Source organism: Eutrigla gurnardus, assembly GCF_963514095.1.
Source record: "Eutrigla gurnardus genome assembly, chromosome: 15".
Classification (NCBI taxonomy): domain Eukaryota; kingdom Metazoa; phylum Chordata; class Actinopteri; order Perciformes; family Triglidae; genus Eutrigla; species Eutrigla gurnardus.
The window spans coordinates 4380559-4404664 of record NC_139938.1 but is presented as its reverse complement, the minus strand read 5'-3'; the positions used below and the strand labels follow the sequence as shown (position 1 = coordinate 4404664).

The window sequence follows — 24106 nt, the reverse complement described above, 5'->3', positions numbered from 1 at the left end:
AGTGCTCTCCAAGAGACATCCCTACAGTAAATTGACATACTTGAATACTTGAGCATGGTCAAATTCAGGATCATATGAAAAATATTTATGTTGCGATGTCAATGCCATGACAGCTCTCTATTACTGAGGTTCAGAACCTGAGACAAGGTTCCTTTTGGTTTGCAGTTTTGTAGAGGTTAGACTTTCAGGACCTGTTGGCGTGTCAAAAGCATTCGGACCGACCGTAGCAGGTCAAACTCCACATTCCTGACGTTTGTTGATATGTTTTAGGGATGGGTAAAAATATCGATTCAGCAATGCATTGCGATTCATTTCCCCGCAATTCAATATCGATTCAGCAATCTTCTGAATCGATTCAAGCCCCTGGCCAGTGGGGGCGCTGTGACCGACACCCTCGTGTGATTCACGCTGTACGGACGGGGGCCGCACTAGACCAAACCATTACAATATGGCGACCGGAGTGAGTACAGCGTTCACACCGGCCGCGGAAGCGCCGCGAATAGGAGCGGAGCCCGCTTCCTTTCGGCGCCCTTGTTAAGCGATAGTGTAGTTCACACCAGACACGGAGCGCCGCGAATAGGCGCAGCCGTCCCGCACCGTGAAGCGATCGTTTCGGCATCTGCTCTATTTTTTGCGCGTGCCGCGAGCGAACGCGTCAATTCTGGCAGTAAATCACACAAAGAAACACGAGACAATCCGGTCAATTTTCAAAATAAAAGCAATTTTTTCAAAATAAAATACCGCGATTGACAAATGCGAACATAGTTGTGTAACTCAAATCGCACTGGGAAACAGGAAGAGAAAATACATTTAATAAATGTGAAGAGTAGATAAACAAATATGTGCATTTCAACGGTATATCTGCACTACTACTGTCTACTACCATAGCTTCCGCGGCCGGTGTGAACCCGTTACATGCACTGTAGTTCAGTGTTTAAGCAGTGTCCTGTTTTATCATGCTATGAGTTATACCACGGCTGTTCATAAGCCATGAAACTAAATAAATGATTTGAAAAAATGATCTGGTACTTTTACTTGTGTATTTCTACTTGATACTGAATCGATATCGAAGCATTTCAATCAATATCGAATCGAATCGATATTGAATCGAATCGTGACCCAACGAATCGAAATCGAATCGTGAGATTCTAAACAATACCCAGCCCTAATATGTTTGTTTCTTTGCTTGGGTCAAATGCAAATAAACCTTTCTTTGCCTTTACCCTTTACCTCATCTCTATTCCCCTGAAGTGTTGACAGTTTCTGAGAGGGCTACATTTAGGGATGGGTTGTTATGTAATTTTATCACTGATCATGATTATCTTTGATAACTGTGTCCAGTGTTGTTGCAGATCTAACTAAAATGGCAGGAAGTCTGGATATATTTTGTAAATGGAAGCATCAGAAGAACTTCCTGAAGAGTCCTCAGTGATACAGCTGATATGGGTTCATTCCATCTGGTCGGTTACAAGCAAATTTGCGGCACTGTAGTTGTTCTGTACCTTTGCATGGCTTTCAACAAGCAGTGAAATCTTTGTCAAGCTGTGTCCAAATATCAGAGCATGACTTTGTCGCTTGTATCTATTAGTTTCACTGTCAAAGCCCCCCACCTGTTCCACTGCTTGTACAACATGCATGGAATTTTGAAGGTGTGATGTGGTTTTAAATGGGAGGTTTTCATCGAGCAGATCGGAAGCCTTCTCAGCTCTTTCAATTTATGACGGCTGTATTCATGTTTGCCAACATCATATCCAAGCCAAGTTATAAAGATGCTCCATACTCCTCGATGCAGACATTGGATTTCACTGCAGATGAATAAACTTCATCAGCTACTAAAATTCTACTTTGGCACCATGTGGGGAGGTATAGCAAATTCACAGAGGACACAGATTTTGCCAGGTTTTTATGGAACATCTGCTTGAACGTTAAGATCATCATGTGCTTCCAAAAGGAGTTTCTGAGCAAAAAGCCTTGATGTTATACACAATGCAGGAAACTCTGTGCCTTAGAATCCTGATTTCCAAGAACCCTAATATGTCAACATTGTGCAAAGCAAAGTTACCACTATTTCTGAAATGTTCCAGATGCATTCTTCTGTGGAGCCTTCTAACACAGCAGGATTATATTGAAAAACAGACCTTTATTTCTGATCCACAGTGATTGCTAAGTATGTTTAGTCATATTTTGATATAAATAATACTTCCTGTGTCTGTATCGTGTCGTCTCAGTAGACAGAATACCTTAATACCTTAATTTCCTACGCCTTACTAGCTAGGCTAAGAGAAACTCTTAGCAGCTTCATTGTAGATACCATTGGCTAATGTTAGCATCTCTGTCTTACACAGAAAAACAGTAAGTTAGATCATGTATTACTGGTCACAATTCATAACTTCAGGGTCTTAAAAATAACTTTTTTTTTAATGTGTGAATACTAATGGATATTGTTACTGTATTTACAATAAACCTCTTCTAAGCACACCTAAGCACATACGGTTGTTAATGTTTCTTGTGGGGAAAACCCTTAACTCACAGGGCATTTATTTGACCTTCTTTTCACTGGAATTGATGTTAAATTTGTGCGGATCACCACCATATTGTGGGCCCCCATGATGTGATGAATACAACAATACACACAAACAAGCATGGCAACATTCTTAATGCAACATGCTGATGTTTAGCAGGTGTAGTGCTTATTACGTTAACAGTCTCTGCATTTTAGCATTGCTGACATTTGCTAGTTAACACTAAACACAAAATACACCTGGGTCTGATGGGAATGGCATTCCTCTTCAGATATCTTGTCACAAATCATCCAAATCAAAATTAAACAACAGGTTGTTTGTCCATGACGTCTAGAGATGCCTCTAAAGGCTTAAAAACAAAAAACAGGAAACGAACAATGGTCTCCCGTGTGTTCAGTGTTTTGTCGACCCAGCCATCATTCCTAATCTTGCTCTATAACAGTGTAATAACACTTGAACAGGTGTCATTTTAGGGCATGGGTTCAAACAACTGATGCTGCTGCATTGTTTTGGGGAGGGTAGACTCAGTTTGACCCTGCTATCTGTGGAAAACAAGCTTTTATTTGAAGTACAGCACACATTGGAGCGCTTGCTTTTAAAATTGAGCTCTAAAAATGTACACCCTGGTCATATGAGGGTTTAATAGCCCACTGAATCTGCCTCTAAAGTAGACCTCGTCAGCTTTTGGCAATAAGCAGCATAAAGTAAGATGAATCTCAAATTACAAATGGCTCTTGGAAAGCCATCAAATGCATTACGCTCAAGACTGCACAGTAGACATTATGTACCTCAGGACACAAGAGGAAAGTCCAGGCTCCACTCTTTGTGTCTTACAAATAAGAAGAAACATACAGTGCCATGAATTACTCTCAGATATGGCCTCAAGTTTTTTCTGTGTCAACTCCCACTGACTGTTTTCATCATTCCTATTTAATACTATGATGGTTTTATTGGATCATGTGAGACCTTTCTGGTCGGAGAGGGCTTCCTCGTATAATTACTGCCTTTGGTTTCGGACTGCAGCCCATCTTGTGCGTCACGGCTCAACAAATGATTTGTCACACCCCACTAGGAGTTTTCGTCTCCCCCAAGCTTTCTGTCCCTTTCAGTTTTCTCTCCGTCTACGTCATCCACTGTGACTGTGTGTCTCATTTGCTCCCCTCTATGTGATGACATTCACGTCCAAGATGCCACTAATTTAGAGCTAATGGACATTTCAAACTCATTGTTAATTTGATTAGAAACATTTGGCAGTGAAATGTATAAAACTATTAACTGGAGAAAATATCAGTACAATAAACCACAATTATTCTGCTATATTCTCCTCTATGGGACCGCTTGTGATCAGAAATTGCAGCAGTGCTCACAAAGGGCATCTAAATTTGTCTCTATCTGGTTATGCACTTTAGCACTCACAATGCAGTGGGGAGAAAATGTTGCTCCATAGACTGTGATAGTAGACTGCGTCTGCTAGGGCGGATCAAATGGAAAAAAAATACAGAAAGGGAAAGTTGGGAGGATTGGTGACGGAGCAGAGTGAGGGAGATGACGCAAGCAGAGAGTTGAGTGGAAGTCTGAGAAGAGCAGTGAAAGTTGATAGGGAATGGAAAACTGATTACTTATCACCCTCTTGACTCCTAATCCATTGGCCAAATCAACTTCTGAGCAAGAGATATTCTGGGCGGCGTATGACGTGTGATGTTGGCAAATGAACTCAAAACACTTCATGCTACAACTTTTTCGCTGCTCGATACAAAAGGGGGAACATTCACATTTTTTCATATCGCAAAATATCTTGCAGAAAACCAATTTACAGTCATTTTTTTTTCCAATATCGTGCAGCCCGGGCATCGTTTTCTGTTTGTCTTAATTGGAGCTACAGGGTGTAATTCCACACGTCTTGAATACGATTTTGCTTAATTTATCCATCTTTAACATTATTATATATATTATCAAACACACATACATACACACACACACATACACACACCACACACACACACACACACACACACACACACACACAACGTAAGAAGGAGACAAAATATAAATCTACTATAGACCACTGTAATCTGCCCCTCAGCAGCTCTCCCTTTTCATTTTCTCCACAGAAACTATTAAAGTTCTCAACGTGTTAATTGAGATTAATGCGTACGGGCAACAAACAGACGTGGTAGATCAGAAGAAAAACCATCATGAGTGATGGTGGAGGCGAGGTGCGGCAACCTGTGAACGGGTTGAAACAAGGATGCAGTGAAAGACGGATAGGTTTCATTAAGCGGGGAGAAGGAAAAACTAAGTTCTGAGGCTCTCCAAATCTCAGTATAGTCCAAGGTTGTCTTCTGACAACAAGTCAGCAGACACAATAACAACCAGAAAGCAAAAGGTAAAGGCACTTTTTTATTTTTATAGTGTCCTGTCCATAATGTTTTGCACTTGTAATAACAATTATAGCCTGTTGGTGACAAAAACATGCACATTAAGTGGATGTAAATTGACGGTAAGGAGCGATTACATTAAAACACTTTTAGCAGCTGCTGTCTGCAGAGGACTCCCTAAATACTTGACTAATTTAAAAATAATGTGTGTCTCCATTAGTCACTGAGACACAAAGACATGGTAAAATAGGGACCGGGTTGAAATGTGCCAAAATCACCCTTGAACAAAAGCTGGTTGTTCGAGGCTGTTGAAGCATCCAAGCCGGTGTCGAATGACTGAGATGCCATATGAGGCTAATTGACTGCAAACAGGCTCTCCTGCAGGCTGGGAAACGTCAGACCAGTGGAAGCAGCGTCTGAGTGATGTGGCCTGGGATGGCGTACTCAGTGGGCATCTTTGGGGACACGGGAGAGGACGGGGCTGTGCTTATATAACTTGAGCTGTGGAAGATCGGGGCATCCACACCACAGCCTGGGGAGGAGAGACAGACAGTGTTTTGTGAGGGTGGGGGATGGGTGGTGGTAGTTGAGGGGGTACAACAGAGAACATTCCAGGAAACTCAGAGGCATAATCTTCTTATCCGTGGCAGATTGGTTCAATGTGTGACATGCACGCGTGTGCATGTGCGTGCGTTTGTGGTTATATGTTTGTGCATGAGAGGTTTGTTTGTCCTCCATCACATCACCTCCTCCACGTCCTTCACTCGCCTTCCTTTTCCTCCGTGTGTTTGACCCTCACCTCCTCCGCCCTTCCCTCACCCATACACTCTCTCCACTTCATCCCACGCGCCTGATCATCTGCTTTTCGTCCTCATTAGTGCCTCTTTTCCTCTGTGTCGGTTTGTTCTTTCCCCCACGATCAGAAGATGAAAGTGACCCAGCGTGGAAGAGCGAACGATGGGGAGGATTCTCCCTGAGACTGGCGGTGTTCCTCTGCCCCCTGGCCACGGTGGGGATTCGTGTGAGAGGCGAGGGGGAGGAAGGGGTGGGGTGCTGTGGACCAGATTCTGCTGATTGTGGGAAATTATATCCTCTAATTTCACCTGCAACTCCAAGAGACAAAAGCCTCAGGGAGAGAATAGGATAAGGAAGTATTTCACAGAGTTCTAAGAAGAAAAGAGACAGAGGGGGGAAGGAGAGGGAGAGGATGCACACGGGGCATGAGAGGGGATGTAACACTAGAACAAGGTTTGGTCTGAAGCCAGTCAGGGAAGACAGAGAACAAGCATAGAGTGAAGAGAGGTAGCCACTGAGAAGAAATGTGGTTCTGCTAAAGCAAACCATGTCCTTAAGGATCACCTATCCAGCTTTAGCACGCACACACACACACCAACATCCATGCACATACACACAACACTTTTACCCACCTATACCCCCACTTTTCATCTTAACACCTTACTAAAGCATCATTTGCTGTGCCGGTCCCTGTGTATCCTCCCATCTTCCTTTTTGGATCCTGGTTTCCCTCTCCTCCCTGATAGTCTTACTCACAGACCGTGACTATCTCCCACTGACAGAGCCGCTACAGGATTAGAGAAGAAAGCGGAGCGCAGTCAGCCAGCACCTCCTGCTGTACACCAAACGCAACTGACTCGCACGTCTGCTGCATCCTTGAACAACACAGCAAGGGCATTCTCAAATGCAGCCTTGTTCTTTCATTCACAAATAAATACTGTAGTTCGGACTGCATTAATGAGGAAGATGATAGGAAAGGTATTCACTGTATTCCTACGTAGCCTCTGTATTATTATAAACCTCACAATATTATTCCGTATCAGGAATAGACCACATGTGACTGGTGAGTACCGATATATTATGTCTGAAGAAGGTAACGTCTCAAAGATTTGACAAATGAGATGTAGAGCTGAAAAGATTAGTCGATTAAACCATTTTTTTTTGCCCAAAAATTAATTAGTAACTGTTATCATATTTATCTTATAACTGCTGACACCAGCTTCTTAAATCTGAAGATTGGCTTCCTTTCTCTGTTCATTATTATTGTTAATTGAGTCATTTTAGTTTTGGGACTATTTGTCCGACACAAATGAGCAATTTGAATAATCATCTTAAGCTCCGTCAACTTGTGATGGGTTTTTATTTTACCAGTTTTTAATTTAATTTTTTGTTTTTAACATCCTCTTTGTTCTAAATGACAACCGGTGACCATGACATAGCACCTTTATTCCCTTCAATGTGGACACAGAATTAACTGAGGGATGGAAGGCAAAAATATTTAATTCAAATGTGGTCATCTACTTTACTAAATCAATGGTTGACCCACATGCCCTGTGTCCCATCTGTGTTACACTAATGCAGCTATTAAATATAACACATTGCTCTCCCCAGATCATCATATTGTAATGTAATTTTAGGATCCGTATTTAATCCATTCAGAATGGATTTGCACTGATTTAAAAGGTCTTTGGCAAATTTGGATACAATGACTAAAACTGGGACACGGTAGTACATGCAGTACCCTCTGTGTTTCACAGTTCTGATCCCAACAGCAGCCTGAAGTCGAGCGCCTCGAAACGAAACAAGACGTGTGTTTTTTCCATCTGAAGATTGAGACAGCAGAGTCTTATCTCCAATATTTAATGCTCTCTGAGAGCCTACAAACGATCCAGCCACCAGAGCTCTCCTCACTATTGAACTTTTCATGTGGCCTGTGCTGTAAATCAAGTATGAAAATGTACCGACACAAATGGTCAAACATTGATTATTGCACTATTATTTTTTGATGTTGTTGTTGGACCTCTGTTATTAGTGGGAAGTCTGTGGGAGTGAAGGATGTGAGCCAGTGCTAAGTCATTCAGACAGAGGAGAGAGTTGGAGGGGAGGCAGAGAATGAGAAGCTGAACGACAGAGAGTGAGCTTGGCAAAGCTACAGCGTTTTACTGCAGAGATTTTAAATCCTTTAACATGATTTCCCTCATCCTATTAAAGACACAGCTATGGATAGGGAGACTGTAAAGTGTTATGTACAGGAGGGAGGGGGACTGAGTGAGATGGAGAGAAAGGGAAGGCGATGAGGGAGAGAAATTAAATGGGTGTTAAATATAGGGAACAAATCATTCCAGTCCCATTTCTATTGGCAATCAGGCTTCTAAATGTCCTCTCTATCATCTCTTGTAGATTGGGATGGATGACCTTTAATTATTTGCTCTCCTCTGATGTCACTCCTTATTCTTCACATGGACATCTCCATTTGCTTAGGGTTTAGTCAAATTGGGTTTGTAGCATTTATTTAAAGGCACTAATGGTCGATTTCTTCACTGCAAACCACAAAAACAACAACAAGTAATGCGACCAAAATCCTCAATCGATTGAGGGCTGGATTCAAAATCACACCCAAAATCAGAGTAAAATATTTGAATCACGGGCTGATCCAACTCATAATGTGACTCAGTAGTAAAATGTAATAAAAATAAATGCCCAGAAACGGCTGCAGTGAATGACGGACACGAGAACCAACCGGCGCTAAATCAAAAGAAAGATGGAGACGGACAAGTCAGACCACAGTGGTGCAGACCCAGCTGAAGGCGAAACGTCGAATTCTGCTGAAGTCGAACTTGAAGGAAATGAAGTGAACCCCCTGGCTGTATTTAAGTGACCACTTTGGCACTACGGTTAGGGCACTTTAATTTGTAAAGATTTCTCTTTAATTAAAAACAACTAGTTTGAGATTTATATCCCCTTGTCCTTTTTGCAACACACAGGAAAGACTGCCCTCCCATTGTTAAAAAAGTAACTTTTACTTCAAGTGAATTTGAAACAAACTGCTTTTTACTTGAGTGTATTTTTAGACTGGACATTTTACTTGTGCTTCAGTAAAAGTTCATCAAAGTACTTTTAGAATATTTTAGTACTCTTTCCACCTCAGCCCTCTGGCCAGTCATTGTCCTGCACCAGGAGGAACCCAAGTCCCACTGTAGCAGGAGGAACCCAAGACCCACTGTACCAGAAGGAACCCAAGACCCACTGTACCAGGAGGAACCCAAGACCCACTGTAGCAGGAGGAACCCAACACCCACTGTACCAGAAGGAACCCAAGACCCACTGCACCAGGAGGAACCCAAGACCCACTGTAGCAGGAGGAACCCAACACCCACTGTACCAGAAGGAACCCAAGACCCACTGTACCAGGAGGAACCCAAGACCCACTGTAGCAGGAGGAACCCAAGACCCACTGCACCAGGAGGAACCCAAGACCCACTGCACCAGGAGGAACCCAAGACCCACTGCACCAGGAGGAACCCAAGACCCACTGTACCAGAAGGAACCCAAGACCCACTGTACCAGGAGGAACCCAAGACCCACTGTACCAGGAGGAACCCAAGACCCACTGCACCAGGAGGAACCCAAGACCCACTGTACCCAAGACCCACTGCACCAGGAGGAACCCAAGACCCACTGTAGCAGGAGGAACCCAAGACCCACTGTACCAGGAGGAACCCAAGACCCACTGCACCAGGAGGAACCCAAGACCCACTGTACCAGGAGGAACCCAAGACCCACTGTACCAGGAGGAACCCAAGACACACCGCACCAGGAGGAACACAAGACACACTGTAGCAGAAGGAATGCAGGGCCCACTGGTCTGTGGGACCCTCCAAAGGATTTGCCTCCCTAGACCATCACTGACCCACCACCAAACCGTTCATGTTGGATGTCGTCACAGGGAGCACGGCGTCTCCAGACTCTATGTGATCAATGTGAACCTTCTCTCATCTGTGAAGAGAACCGGGCACCAATGGCAGACCTGCCAATTCTGGTCCCTGGTGAATACCAATGGAGCTCCTCGGTGCTGGGCTGTGAGACCAGGTCCCACTAGAGGATGTCATGCCCTCATACCAACTCATGGAGTCTGTTTCTGACAATTTGGTCAGAAACATGCACACCCTTCTGGAGGTCATGTTGTAGGACTCTGGTAGTGCTCCTTGTGTTCCTCCTCCTGGTAAAGGCCGGCCTCCTGGTATCTCACCTTGAGGCTTGAGCAAGCCTTCTTGAGATTTGTGCTCCACTTAGTATCACAAGTCAAGGGGATAAAGTAGTGATAAACTGATAACAGTTAATCATCATAGAATCTAAATTTCTGTCAATTTCTCACAATTTCTAAGCATGATAGTGATGATATATAGTCCTAGACTTCCACGGAGAGGAACATATTAGTGTACGGTGAGATCCACGTTTGTCATACCAGCTCGATCATAACTGTCCTGGAAAAGACCTGGAAAATGATCTCTAGAAAAGAGTGGAAACCCTGTTGCTTAGAAAAGTTGTCATTCTTAAGAGCCTGGGGCCAATAATGTACAATTACAATTTACGAGGCTGACAGACTTGGCAAAGAAAAAAGTAGAAAAAACTGAGAAAAGAGGGAACCCTTCCAATGACAATATGTATTAAATTCATACTTAGGGCCTTGAAATTCTTCTTGAAAAAACAGTGAATGTCTGCTTTAATACAGAAACAAACCACATACAGTACAATATTCTGAAACAACGTCAGTGCTGCTTCGAGTGCTCAGAGATGCAATATTAACTGTAACCCAGCAGAGGGAGCTGTTCTCCAACAACTGAAGAGTGGAAATGCGTCATGAATGCATCTCTAAACTGGACCCTGTGGTTTCACTCGGTCTCTGATGTGTTGCCTTGAAGCACAGATTTGTTACCTTCAGTCACACCAGCAACCCTGTCTCTCGACTGTCTATAAATGTCTCTATATTCTGGTTTACAGACCGCAAACCTGATTTCTTTTCAGTGTAGTATATCAATATTTGTCAATATTCTGCCTTCAGCTCTGTACTTCCATTGTGTTTTATGCTGCAAGGATGACTAGAGTTGTCGGTTGAATTCAAGATATTATTAAATTGTACCATCTACTGCCTCTTATGGAGAGGTTAAGTCGAAACCACTTCCTCTGTTCCCCATAGGAACTCTTTTCGGACAAAATATGTGGAGCAGTCACCTCATCAAATAATTAAAAATATATATTTTACACGCCAAAAGAAGTTGCACTTTGTGGCAGGTTTGTCGTAGTATCATTTAGTTTTGCGTGAAACTGCTCAGTGAACTACATCTCAATGTATGTCACCAACACGTTAACATAGCTAGCTAGCGATGTAGCTTATCTATGTTCCATGCACAAAAGTACCTGATGTGTTTTTTAACTTTTTATCAGCCGGGAAGCAAAGGAATGAGCAAGACATGTTCTCGTGAGTACGTCCTGGTACGAAACACACAAGGATCGTAGCTTCAGAGAGAGAGACGTTACTGATGCAACGTGTGAGGTGTAGTCTTTCTAAGTATGTATTTTTACTCTTATAATTCAGCAGTTATACCACAAAATGCCACTTTATTGATGTGTAAAATTATCTTTTAAATTGACAAAGATAATATATATAATTAATGGCAGAAATTATACAGGATAAAAGAATGATTGGTCTCTTGCCAATGACTGCCGTACTTATGTTTTTTCCAAAATAATGTCCATTAGCCTCTCTAGTCTCCTGACAGTTTGTGGTGACATGTTATTAGAAACCAGGAAAAGATTAGCAGGCTTCTAATTGTCCTCTCTATCATCTGTTGTAGATCGGAGGGCTGGATGATGTTTCAGTATTATTCCTTATTCTTCACATGGATGTATATATTTTGTTGAGGGTTTAGTCAAAATGTATAGCTTTGATATTTACTTTTCTGGACAACGAGTGGAAAGGTCAGCGCACCGAAAGGCATTCAAACTGTCCCTCTGCGTCATCCATTCGTCCATTTCTAAACCTTTTGCGCCTGCATGCCAGCTCTTACTACCCAGGGCCACGGGAGCAGCGTGCACAACCTTGGTTTTGGCAACAATGAGCTTATATCAAACGCCCTGAATGCAAGCCAAACCAGCATACAATTTAATTCAACACTGGAAGGTTTCGCTACTCTCTCGTTTCGAGTCAGGTGATGATGAGAAGCTTGATCTTGTGATGCAATCCAGAAAATAATGAAAGTAAGAAACATTCACTCAGTTTGGGTCAGGAAAGGTCCAGGACCAGCAGCTTGGACAGATACTGCTTTGTTGTTGTTAATAATATTCAGTAAGCAGATGATACTCTTGCAGCTGTAAGCTCTTTAATCTCCTCCCTCACATATGATAAGTGGTCGAGCACCATGGACGGTGTCTCCCCTCTCGGTCCAACGTGATACCTGAGATTTGTCCTCTGCACAAGGACTATTGGGAACTGGTTTTCCTCCGTACTGACCCAGAGTGAGAAGTCGTGAGCCTTTTGGCTTCTGAGCGAGATTCTGCTCTTTTTTTTTGTGTCGCAAGAAGACATCTCATCATTTATATCATTACTGTCAGTTATTTATTGAAATCGGTGCATGTCGGACACATTGATGTCTTTCTTTTTTATTAGCCATCAATTTTCAAGCTTTATGAATCAAGTCAAAGAGATGACATGTTTGATTTGTAACTTTTCTTATGGGCGTAAAGAAAGTTCCTGACACACGATATCTGATCTCATAGTTAAATAAATAAATACATATTTGTTCCTTGTTCAACTATAAATATAGTTTTCAATGCATTTATTTTTTGTATTTTCTAACTCTGTGTCGAGCACCTGAAATTATTGCTTTTCTTTTAATGGCTTTCCCTATTATTATATTTGTATTCAATTTGAATGGGAGATAATTGTCTTCCTATTCTAATCCCCTTCAGTGATGATATGACATAATTGAAATAGATGTAGATGTTACAGGATTTGCTAACAAGGCTAATGAAATAGAAGCAATTAAAATAATGTACCTTTAAGTGGTGTAATTCTCATAATATGAAGATATGGAGACACGTTATTAAGGCTAAATAAGGGGAGAAAAATAAGTGTTTAAGAAATGCTTGGACGATTAAAACTAATCAACTGTAGAGACGGGGCAAAATAATAAATCTTTCTTAACATAGCTTGGAAAGCAAGGCAAACAATAAAATCTGATAAACCATTCCATCTATGGGCAGTTTCATGTTCTGTTACAGTGAATCGTACTCATGATGGTAATTTAAGGCTTCTGAAATTGGACAAATAGTTATGAGAAACAGAGGAAACGGCAGTCATACATCATTGAATGTGTTTGGAAGCTAAATCAGGGGGGTATATTCCTCATTTTGTTTTTACAGATAAATTGGTGCCTAACTACTTTTTCACAATTAAATACAAAACATGTTGTGCTCTATATTTTAATGGCCAATTCAGGTAAATATATTGCATTGGTTCATTCCACAACTGCTCAGTATTTATGCACACTTTACCATTAACACGTAGCACATAGAAAAGGACGTCTCTTTCTGTAATAAAATCATTGTGGCGTTAATTATTTGAGATTTTGTTTGTTGTTCCATTTAATACATTTGTTGTGAAATTCGACAAAAAAAATGAACGATTTGCACCGTGGATCTAATCAAACTATTAGCTATTATAATCAAAGTACTGGTATCCATTTTTCCATCCATCCGTCCATCTTCTGCTTTATATCGTGGCACAGAAATCTTCTTCCCCAGCTGCATCGTTTCCTTCCGGGGACATCCCGAGGCATTCCCAGGCCAAATGGGATATTTCATCCCTCTAGTGTGCTCTGGGTCTGCCCTGGATCACCTCCCAGTTGGACAGGCCCGGAGGACTCCCAGTCAGGGGTCCCCGGGGGCGACCTCATCAGATGGCTGAACCGCCTCCGCCGTCGCCGTGCGGCACAAAGTCACATTGGCTCTGAGCGCTTTACTTTGTTCCTGCAAGTCAGTCACCCCTGCTTGAGGAGCTACTTTCAACCACACGTATCCTCGATTTCATCATCTCACTCATGATGACCGTAGGTGAGAGTTGCAATGCGGGAGCGTGGATCGATGACTGGTAAATTGAGAGTGTCACCTTCAGACTCCGCTCCCCTGTCACCCGCATCACTGCAGACGTCACACCGATCTGCCTGTGGATCTCATGCTCCATGCTATCCCCCCTAGTGAACAAGACCCCAAGACTTATACTTTTAATCCAAAGGGGGCAATCCAACAGTTTAAAGCATGGTTACCATGGTCGCAGTGCAATGAAGCTATCAGAAACGCACAATCAACTGTGTTTAGTTTCAAACATAAAGTGCAGCAAATATGGAGTCATGCCTCTAGTAATTGGCAAATTTTCAAATTTTTCTGATCAGACCATCCATTGATTATCACAAAACTCTGTAGTTCCCTTCAGCTCTGCAGCGCATTTTAGCATCTTTCAGCTCATTGATTTGGTTTAATGGTCAGCGGCTTTACTGGTTCACTCACACTGCTCCATCGAACCCTACTGCATGCTATCCCCCCAGCATTGAATAGCAGACAGAGTTAGCCTTTAGCTGATGGACACGATGGAGCATCGAAATGCTAAAGAGCCAGATATTTCCCTCAGAACTTGGTGGAGAGCAAAAGCGAGTTCAAAACGGTGAATAATATTATGTTGTATGTTTACAGCTTGTTTTTGCTGCTCCCAAGTGGCCAAAGTGTAAATCTTCCTCCATAAACGTCACCTAGCCAATAGCAAATTCAAATGCAATAGCAGGGATTCAACCAGTAGAGGGCAGCTGCAAACACTAAATGTCGAATTCAAATGTGAAAAATGTGAAGATTTGAAAAAGGTGGTTTGGAGGTTTAGTTCTGTTTAAATATATACGACTTTGCAGGAAATGTTAAGGAACTATTAGATGTAAAATAACATGTTACCAATATAAATAGTCTAGGTATTTTTTATATGAACTGAAATGTAAAATCCTATCAATGATTCTAATATTTGAATGTTGTGAAATGCACAGTTGCCTGGCGCCAAAATGCAAAAAAAACTCTGACGTCAGCATGGTGCAGATCCTCATCTAAAAGAAACAATCAAAGCAAATCCCTGCGCCGTGTTGTAAATGCAGATGCTTTTTTTTATCCTCCACATGACGATGTCAGCGGAGCGGAGCGGCTGTTCATTGAATTATGCGTCGCGCCTCCTCGTCATGACAACCTTCAGTGAGATTGAAATATTGCAAGTGGTGTCCTATGAGCGAGAGAGGCGATGAGACCGCACTGAGAGAGAGAGAGAGAGAGAGAGAGAGAGAGAGCGCTGCAGCCGCGGGATCCTCTTCAGTGCAGGCATCGGGCTTAAAAAACCCCATCACCGCATCCAAATATTTAAAGCACTTCTGGTGCTCTTCTAACACCATGAAGGCTAAACGGAAGATCCCCGCGCTGTTTCTCAGCCTGAGCCTCAATTTGCCGTGAAGATGCCAAGTGAAACCAAGAGAGAGCACCACGCAAGCGCGCAAAGAAGAGATTGGACACCTGATTTTCTTTTTGCGATGTGTCTTTAGAGCTCTGTTTCACATTAGAAGTCAAACAGTCCGTGTGTGTGTTTTGATGATTTGAAAGGCCCGCTCCAGATAACGGTGGATTATTATCAGCATGGACAAATGGGGGGAAAGGTTGACTTTTGAGGCAACGCGCAGAGTCTTGACGCTATAGCGTTACGCATTTGTTTTACTGTGAGCGCTTCTTTTTTTTCTTCTTTTTTTTTCACCCCCCCTCTCGGTTTGAATCACACTCGCCGCTGCGTCTCTCAACATTTCTAAAAGTCAAATATCTGTGGATAAAGAACAGAGCGGGGTGTTGTCAGAGAGGGGATGCGAGGAGGAGGAGGGGGCAGTATGAGGTGTGCTTTTTTTGGAAAAGCCGGAGAAAGACGGACACCGAGAAGGTGTACTGATGTGCGAACGCCTGCGACGCGTTTCCCTCCTGAGAAATAATCGCGATCCGGGAAGAAATGGCCTAGTTAAAACACTCATCGACACACCGGCAGAGGACAGACGAGAAGAATCGTGTTTAGATGGACGGGCCATCACCATCGTCGTCATCGCAATCCCGGCGTTTGCATCGAGTCTTTGAGGTAAGCCGTATGTCCACCGCCACCTCCGAAAACGTGACTGGAGATTTTCCTGTCCATCATTGGTGGTTTTGTGTGTGTGTGCGCAATCTGTCCGCTTTGGTGACTTCGCACATTGCGCACGTTATCCATCTTGACGCACTGTCACAATTGGGGGGAATGAGATTTCAATGTAAAAAAAAAAAAATCATCCCCGTGCCACTTGTGTTGCTATAGCGCATATTTTCTTCCTTTTTTTTAGCGGGAGCCTTGGATTGGCCTTGCCTGTTGATGAGCTGTCACATCTTAGCGTGATACTTTGGTGCCTTCGGCGTCGGCATTCTGTCGTTTTAATTACGCCGCTAACGAGGTGATATTCATGTGATTTAATTGGAATCAGCTCATCATGTAGGCTGTCAGTCAGGCTGGCTGCTCTCCTCTATCGGGCTCCGATGGTGCCCCTCTTTCCCCTCGGTCTAGATCCTTCTCATGATGCTTGCACCGCGTTTATTGATGGCTGTATTACGGCTTAATTGGACAACACATGCCGCTGTGCTGCAATAGAACTAATCTCAACCGGAGTGTGTGACGGGCCTTGAACTCAGAAGATGTCCTCTCTCACATGAACAAATCCACAACACACACTCACGGACACACGAAGCCTGTGCCCTAGAAGATGCAGATAGATGGTGAATTAAATGCACACACACTGATGATCCAGGGAAAGGCTCCATTAATATTCAGCGGTGGTTGGGCAGTGCTCAGTTAATGGCAGACAACAGGACCTCTGTTCTGACAGGTCACGCATGAGAAATGGAATATTTTCATTTTTTAAGGGAAAGAATATGTTTTCCCCCGCTGAGTCGGTGCCTGTAGCTATGGACGGGTGACATTTAAAATCCATCTGAAAACTAATAGAGTGATTTTGTGGACTTTTGCAGAATTTGGCATCTGTCTTGTTCACGTACTGTCGGAAAAGCTGTGATTGCTTTCTGAAGCTGGCGTCATGTCAACCAGGTTGCTCTCATTTGGACACAACAGAACATACTTTTTTCATACGTGCCATACATTTGCATTGCACTTAAACAAATGTTGTCATTACAGAAACCCCAAATGGAAATGTCTCTTTAAAATCTATATTCTTATATTCTAAGATAATAACATGATTATCTATTTCTGAAATAGATCCATTTTGTGTGTAGTTCTTCACTGTGGGCTTGGGAGATTTGGCGGTAGATGATCCTTACTTGGATGTAGTGCAGTGACATCGGACATACTGTCAACCAATCAACAATTAATACACATATTTTAATTCTTAAACCGCCACCATTTTTCCCCGGGTACTGTATTCAACTATAACTACAGCAAAGGGCCAAGAAATGTAATAATGTCGTTAGCACAGTGTCGCTTGGTTTCCACACGGAAAATAGAAAAGATAAATGGAATTAAAGCTGCAAGCAGCGATGATCAGCGATGATCGGGGCCCTCGCACCTTTGTGTGTGGCAGGGACGCTGGCGGGACACTGTGGCTGAAGTGTAGGGGTCCGGGCAAACTGTCACGAATGAAATAGGATCCCTTTGCTGAGTGCAAGGATGCCTCCCACAAGTGTCTACAGCAGACAGTTTATGTGTTATGAAAGGGGGCGGAGCTAACCCACATCAATGAAACAGGAACTCCCTGCTGAATGCAACCATTCCTCCCAGGAAGGGGTGCAGGGGGCGGGGCTAACTTCCTCTAATGAAAAAGGTGATTGTGACAATATACACTGAATATAGAACGACTTCCTGATTTATTGTGAAAGGAGCACTTTCACCAGCACGCCACGGCCACAATGTATGAAAATGCACAAGTTTGAAGACAGATCAAATTTGAAATCAATCTGATTAAATCTATAGGACTTAAAGTATGGTGCATGTAAAATGTGAAAACATTCCTTAGAGTGCACATACAATTAAAAATGGCTGACATCCTGTTGGGTTTACGGCATAAAGGCTCCACCTTTAACATCTCCTTACCAAATTTTCTGAATGGAGGCTAAATTTGAGCATTTTTTAGGGGATGCTTTCGAGCCATTTTGCCACTCGAGCACTAAAATATCAAAGTTTTCATTACATGTGATGTAAAGGTGCGCAACATATTAAGCCCCTTTAAAAGGTACATAAATAATAATAATTCCTTGCATGTCAGCAGGGTCCTCTCAGGAGGTCGGTGCTCTGGCCCTAATAAAACAGAAAGAAATGCAGCTTAATGGATTGGATGACAAGGTGAAGTCGGGACTTACAATCCAGAACAAAGCTTGTTTAGTCTTAATGTTTAATGGAGGACACAGAGGTGACCAAGGTGAAGTGTCGGAAAGGTGATCCATGTGATTTTCTATCTTACATAAACAGGAATAAAACCGGAGCTTTCTTGAAGGAGGGCAGAGTTGATGTCAAGTTGTTTTGTAGTTGATATGCAGGAGCGATATAGCTGTGTTTGAGAGAGAGTGGCCTTGTGAAATAACAGCGCTTATTTCCATCACCAAGGTCTAGCATTTAAAGGGGACAGTCGGATCCCATTACCTTGGTTTAGCACTCTCGATTAGGGAATCATCATTCTAGGTTAATTTAATTTCAGTTAAAGCTTAAATTTGAATTCTATTACCTTATTATGGCAAGTAAAATAAAGGGAATGCTTGTATTCCGCTATCATAATCTTTGGATGCTAACTGATGGCTCAGTGCATGGTCGTGGATTTAAGTGAGATAGTATTCTTTAACACAGTATAGGTAATGGATGGAGTTGGAAGATGACGCTGTAGTCTGTTGTTTGATGCTGTGATGCCGTGTGGATGAATACATTTTTGTTTTATATTTTCTCAACATTTTCTGGCAGAATGAGCCGATGTATGGACTAACGGTATGTTTGCAGGCCGGCGGCGCTGTGTGTGCATGGGCCGCTTGCCCTTACCCACCACAGTCATACGATGGGCTTTATCCAATTTAGGTGGTAAGTGATTTTAAACTGAAGTGCCATTTGTTTCTTCATTTCACTATGGCCGTCAGGGTAGAAACAAAAATATGATTATAAGGTTGTTTTTTCCGCCGGGTTGAAGTGGGGGAATCTGTGCAGAAAAAATGCATGAAAAAAAAAACTGTGCTCTGATTTATCAAATGCGGCTACAATTTTATTTTATTAGGAACGTGCCTACTTGTTTTACTTCAGCTTGTTTACGTCTCCATTTCCTTTTAGCTTCCTAGTTTGTGGTGGGGTCGCTGCTTTGGCTCCGTCTATTTTAAATCAAATGTTTTTTTACTCTCCGTACTGTAGATATCAATGTCACAGTCCTTACAAATGATGCTGCTAACATAATTGCGGCTAATGCAGAAAAAAAGAAAAAGAAATAAAAGGGCCAAGTGTCCACGTACATGTCTTCATAAATTCCTCATACCAGAAGCGTCACAAGCTGTACAGTATCATTATGCTGCCATCATATCGAGAGGCCGCATTGAAAAAACTGTGAAGAAAACAAGCGATCTCCTAATTATGGAGCAATGATGCATTCACACTTTGAAAAGTGAAAAAAATACGATATATTCTCATATAATTAAATATTCAATAATACAGTTGCACTCTGTGTGTCTTTGCCATATACGTACTTTTAATGTAAAAACAGCTGATGCAGGCTGTGACGCAGAGAGGAGGTTGGAGATATTTTCTGTTCTTTGACCAAACGTCATATTTGCAGGTGTCGCTGGTAAAGTCTGGTATTAAACCAGCATTTGGTTTAATGATCCAATCACAGCATCCACTCTGTGACTGAAACATTGAACCATTGAAATGGAAATGTAAGGGATAAAGGATGGGCATCACAATGACAAGCGGTCAGGTGTTGTCCGTTAAAGTAATTCAATAATTAAAAATGATTCTACTGATTCTACAAATCGTAATACTGCTGTATCAAATTGTCACCGTGCCTCTATGTCTGCACCTTCCATGACACCATTGTTGTTGTTTTTTTTTTTCGTTTTTTGAGGCTTCTTCTGAGGTTCCCCAGTCGTGCCCGTGTTTCATGTCACAACTCTGATCTCACAACAACTGCGGGCCAGTCCCTTAACGAGAGTCTGCAGGATTTTGCACTTTAAAAAAGTGTGTTTCAAGTGCTCAAAAAGTCCACAGGAGAGCCCTTGTGTGCTGTGCTCTCCAGTTGTGTTAGTGGTGGACTACCCTGAGTCCTCGGTGATGTAGCTTCACAATCTGTCATGTCTGTTGGACTGCGATGTTGGACATTGGAATCGGACTTCACCTGTAGTCTCTGTGCTGCAGCGGCAGTACGTCCCATCCATTTGCTTTCCAGAATGCTGCACATTCATAGCACAAAACAGACTTTTGTGCATTGCCATGTTTGTAGGTGGTATTTTTTTTTTGGTTTTAGGCAAGAAAGCCAGACCCCAAACAGCATGAAAATCCAGCCCATATTGCCTGATGCTTGACCAGCTTGGAGGCGTGGCAGCTGTACTTTCCAAACATCCACTCACCGCGTGATCAGCTCGAGTGCCTCACCGCGCTACAGCATCTTTACATCAAACATTTCCTGTATTCTGGGTTAATGCTGTTGCTGCTATAATGGAGGCTCGGATATTTAAATGTACGTGTGAAGATGTCAAGTCAGAGAGAAGGAGAGGTTAAAATGACCCAGCTCTCAGTCACGTCACGACCGAGGAGGAGAAAAGCAGGAGAATAGCATGACCTGACCCATTATCCGTGAGTAAAGCGGGAGAAAACGCCTGTGCAAATGCCATGGTAACCATCTTGTGTAACCTCCTTTGAACAATATCACACAACAGTCATCCGTGAGATAAGCCAGGGTAAGTGCCGTCCCGTCCTGCAACGTCTGGGAAGAATATCACACCAAACCCCATTAAAATATCTGGTAATTTAATGTGCCTTTTATTGGCAGCGGAGACTCGAGCCCATTAAAACGGGACACGTGACCTTTCCTGAATCGCACAGTTCCTCCCTTCGATTCATCAGACATGATCCATTAAGCAGCTGTAACAGTTGGTTCTATGATATTTTTGGAACTGTGGGACACAAGCCCCAGCTGGTATTCAAATATGGCATGTACCCTAAAAAAAAGGCAGTACTTTTATCATTGAACTACACTGATCATACTTCAACTTGCTTATGACACAGCGCATGCATTAAACAGCTAGCGCTCTTTACAGAAGTGTGGGCAGTGCCGACATGGATTGGACTACACAGTTTGTAATGTAGCCTACATGATGTATAAGGGTGGAAGCCCATTTATTATTAATTCTATGTCATAGTTTCTACATTTTCAGGAGAGAGCATAATAGCCGGTTAATGTTGCAGTAATGAAGTTAGCTAATGCTAGTTTCATTGGCTTTGGATACAGTGAGGAACGTTAATGCTTAATGAGATATGGTGCTAGAGGAAATGTTAATAACCATGCCCCCACCTTCTCTCTACTCCTAGTGCAGAAATGAAGCATCGCCCAGTGGAGGGAAAAAAAACACACAGAATGTCTTGTGAATAACGATGCACTTAGTGCCGTGTGGAAATCCAGTGTCGCTACTATAAAATATAAAACTGTAGACCTAATTAGGGACGGAATATTAGAGAAGATTGATATACATTGACCAGATATTAAAAAAAAAAAAACCCTGATTTTCTGAATCATTACATGAACAGAAAGGCAACGCGGCTGAGAGTAAGATGTTAGACAATGTACAGCAGACATACAGTAGCTTTGATCTGAGGCAAACTCTGACAAGCACTGAAATTAATAAGACATCTGATATAATACTATTGGAAAAGGATTTTTCAAATTCTACGAACCGTGATCTGTGTCCTCTGGTCCCAGCAGGCATTGGGGAAGTGCAGGGTAGACCCTGGACAGGTCACCAGTCTATCACCAGGCGAACACATAGACGCGGACAACCATTCACGCTCACATTCACACCTACGGGACATTTAGGGTCATCACAGTCTCTGGACTGTGGGGGATCACGCTGACACGGAGAGAACATGCAAACTCCACACAGAAGGAACTCAAACCCAGAAAGGTGCAAAGACCAGCCACAGAGGAATATATATAAATATATATTCACAGTATATAATGACAGAATTACACCCTGTTCAAAGGCCAGAAATCCACCTCAGAACCACTCAGCTCTTGGTAGATGCCGTCAACATGGCAAGCTTTGACACGCAAGACCATACACTTTAATTAATTTTAAAAAGATAATTACTTCTGATTTCATTTAGTTGATTTTTTTATTTAATCAAGCTGTTTGCTGTTCCGAATAAATGTGTGTACTGAACTTGACCTTTAATTAACAAACGTCAAAGTAGCTGCTCTGTCGAAGCCCTGTGGAGAAAAAAAACAGGCATCCCACAAGGCTCTTCATTTAAATGGAAAGCTACAGACATTTTATAAATAGTGTGTATTGTTTGGGTGCCCTGTGTTGTGTAACATCAGCTGGTTTAATCTTGGGATTTCTGTTGAGCGATAGTTAACGTCCTACTGGGGATTGTTGAAGATCAGTGGTTCATATTTCACTTGCTCTTAGTATTTTGGAGACGTGAGAAGTTCTGTGAGTCCAAATCTCTGCGGTACATACGCCATTGTCCGCCCATATGTCTGTTCTGATCAAATAAACTCAGAAATACAAGGGTTACCGTGTCCTCAAAAGGCCAAGACCTCTAGTTTGAAGGCAGTAAACCTTAATGTTTATCAGCAGTGCAAAAGGTTGGTCTGGAAGTGGATGGGAAAAGTGGAGCTAAATAAAATCTTGGTCCAGCAGCGTCAACTCGGATTAAAACTGATTTACCTGGACAAGTCCCATATCATTTTAAAAATAAAGTTTCTCCTACACATTAAAATGGGCTAATTTACTGCATTTCCTTTGACCTATTTAAAGGAGTCATCACCTGGAAATCGCAATTTCTCTTGTTAAAACATGCATATCTGTGTTTGACCTCAGTTGAAACTTCTAAAGCACGAGATTTTGATTCTGCGCCTTCGGTGACGTCACCGTGGCGGCTACTTGCATAAGCCCACCCCTCTTTCACCACCCAACCCCGCCCCGTCCGCTACCTGAAATCGCCGAAGCGCCGCCATTATGTTTTGGAGTCTGCATGCAGGCAAGCCCCCCCGGCTCTGTCCTTCCTGCGGCGAATCAACGCGCGCCTCATTACATATTATACAATGCACATCCGGACCAGTCAAAACCTCGCGCGTAATCTCGCGTGATAAAATCGCGGTACGAAAAAGGGTCAGAACAAGCTCAATGTTTGATTCAATTTTTTTTTTTTTTTCTAATAAGTTTTACGAATTGATCCAAAGCGATCCAAGGGGGGCTGGATACGTATAAAACCAGGTGATGACTCCTTTAACAAACTCAATTTCCTTTTCCATAAGAAATTCTAATTTAACATATGTTTTTTTGGAAGAGAGAACATGACATTATGCTATATTAAAAAAAAAATGGGTGGTCTTGTGTTTCCTTCCTTGAAGCTCGGGTCCTCTACCAGAGGCCTGGGAGGGAACTTCAGTAGCTGTAGGACCGTCTTCTGGTCAGAGATCCATGATGTTCCCCCTCTTCCTCCCCCTCCTCCTCATCGGGATACTCAGTTGGGGCCATCTTCCTGATGTGTGTGTGTGTGTGTGTGTGTGTGTGTGTGTGTGTGTGTGTGTGTGTGTATATATATAAAGATTCATATAGTATATATCTAGATATATCATATATAGATTCAAATATATATGAATTATAGCATCGTGGACAGAATAGAAATAATCCTACAACAGATTTTTTTCAATTACACAAATCAAAATGAATTCTAGTAAATTCTAACTTCATTTGTCAAAGTGAAATGTTTTGTTGAATATCTCTCTGAGCTTTTTTTTTAATTTTCCCTGAGCGTTTGCTCATGAATAACCGTTGGTTGCTTGAGACAATGAAATGTTGATTGAATTTTTGTTGTGCCCTCTGTCTAAATGAACTGTCGTAGTGAATGACTGCTCAGTGTAAATATGTCTTCTCGGTGTCCCCCTGCTCTATCCCCCCATCGTATCCAACCCTCTGTCCTGGTGAACATCTAGATCGGTTGCAGTCAAGTCTAGTATGTAACCAAGGTGTTGCGATGTGAATGACTAAAACACTACTTTGCGCAGTGCTCTTGCGGAATGTCAGGCAGTTCAGTCAGACACTTACATCAAATGATTCAGAACC

General features: G+C 42.4%; 1 protein-coding gene across 1 annotated transcript in view; it reads left to right on the top strand.

The window, feature by feature from the left end:
- The first annotated feature begins 15524 nt into the window (after positions 1-15524).
- nlgn2b (neuroligin 2b) overlaps positions 15525-24106 on the top strand; it is a 55227-nt gene continuing 46645 nt past the window's right edge. Inside the window, exon 1 of the mRNA XM_084028869.1 lies at positions 15525-15893. The gene's annotated coding sequence lies outside the window, so the exon portion shown is untranslated. The remainder of the gene's footprint in view (positions 15894-24106) is intronic.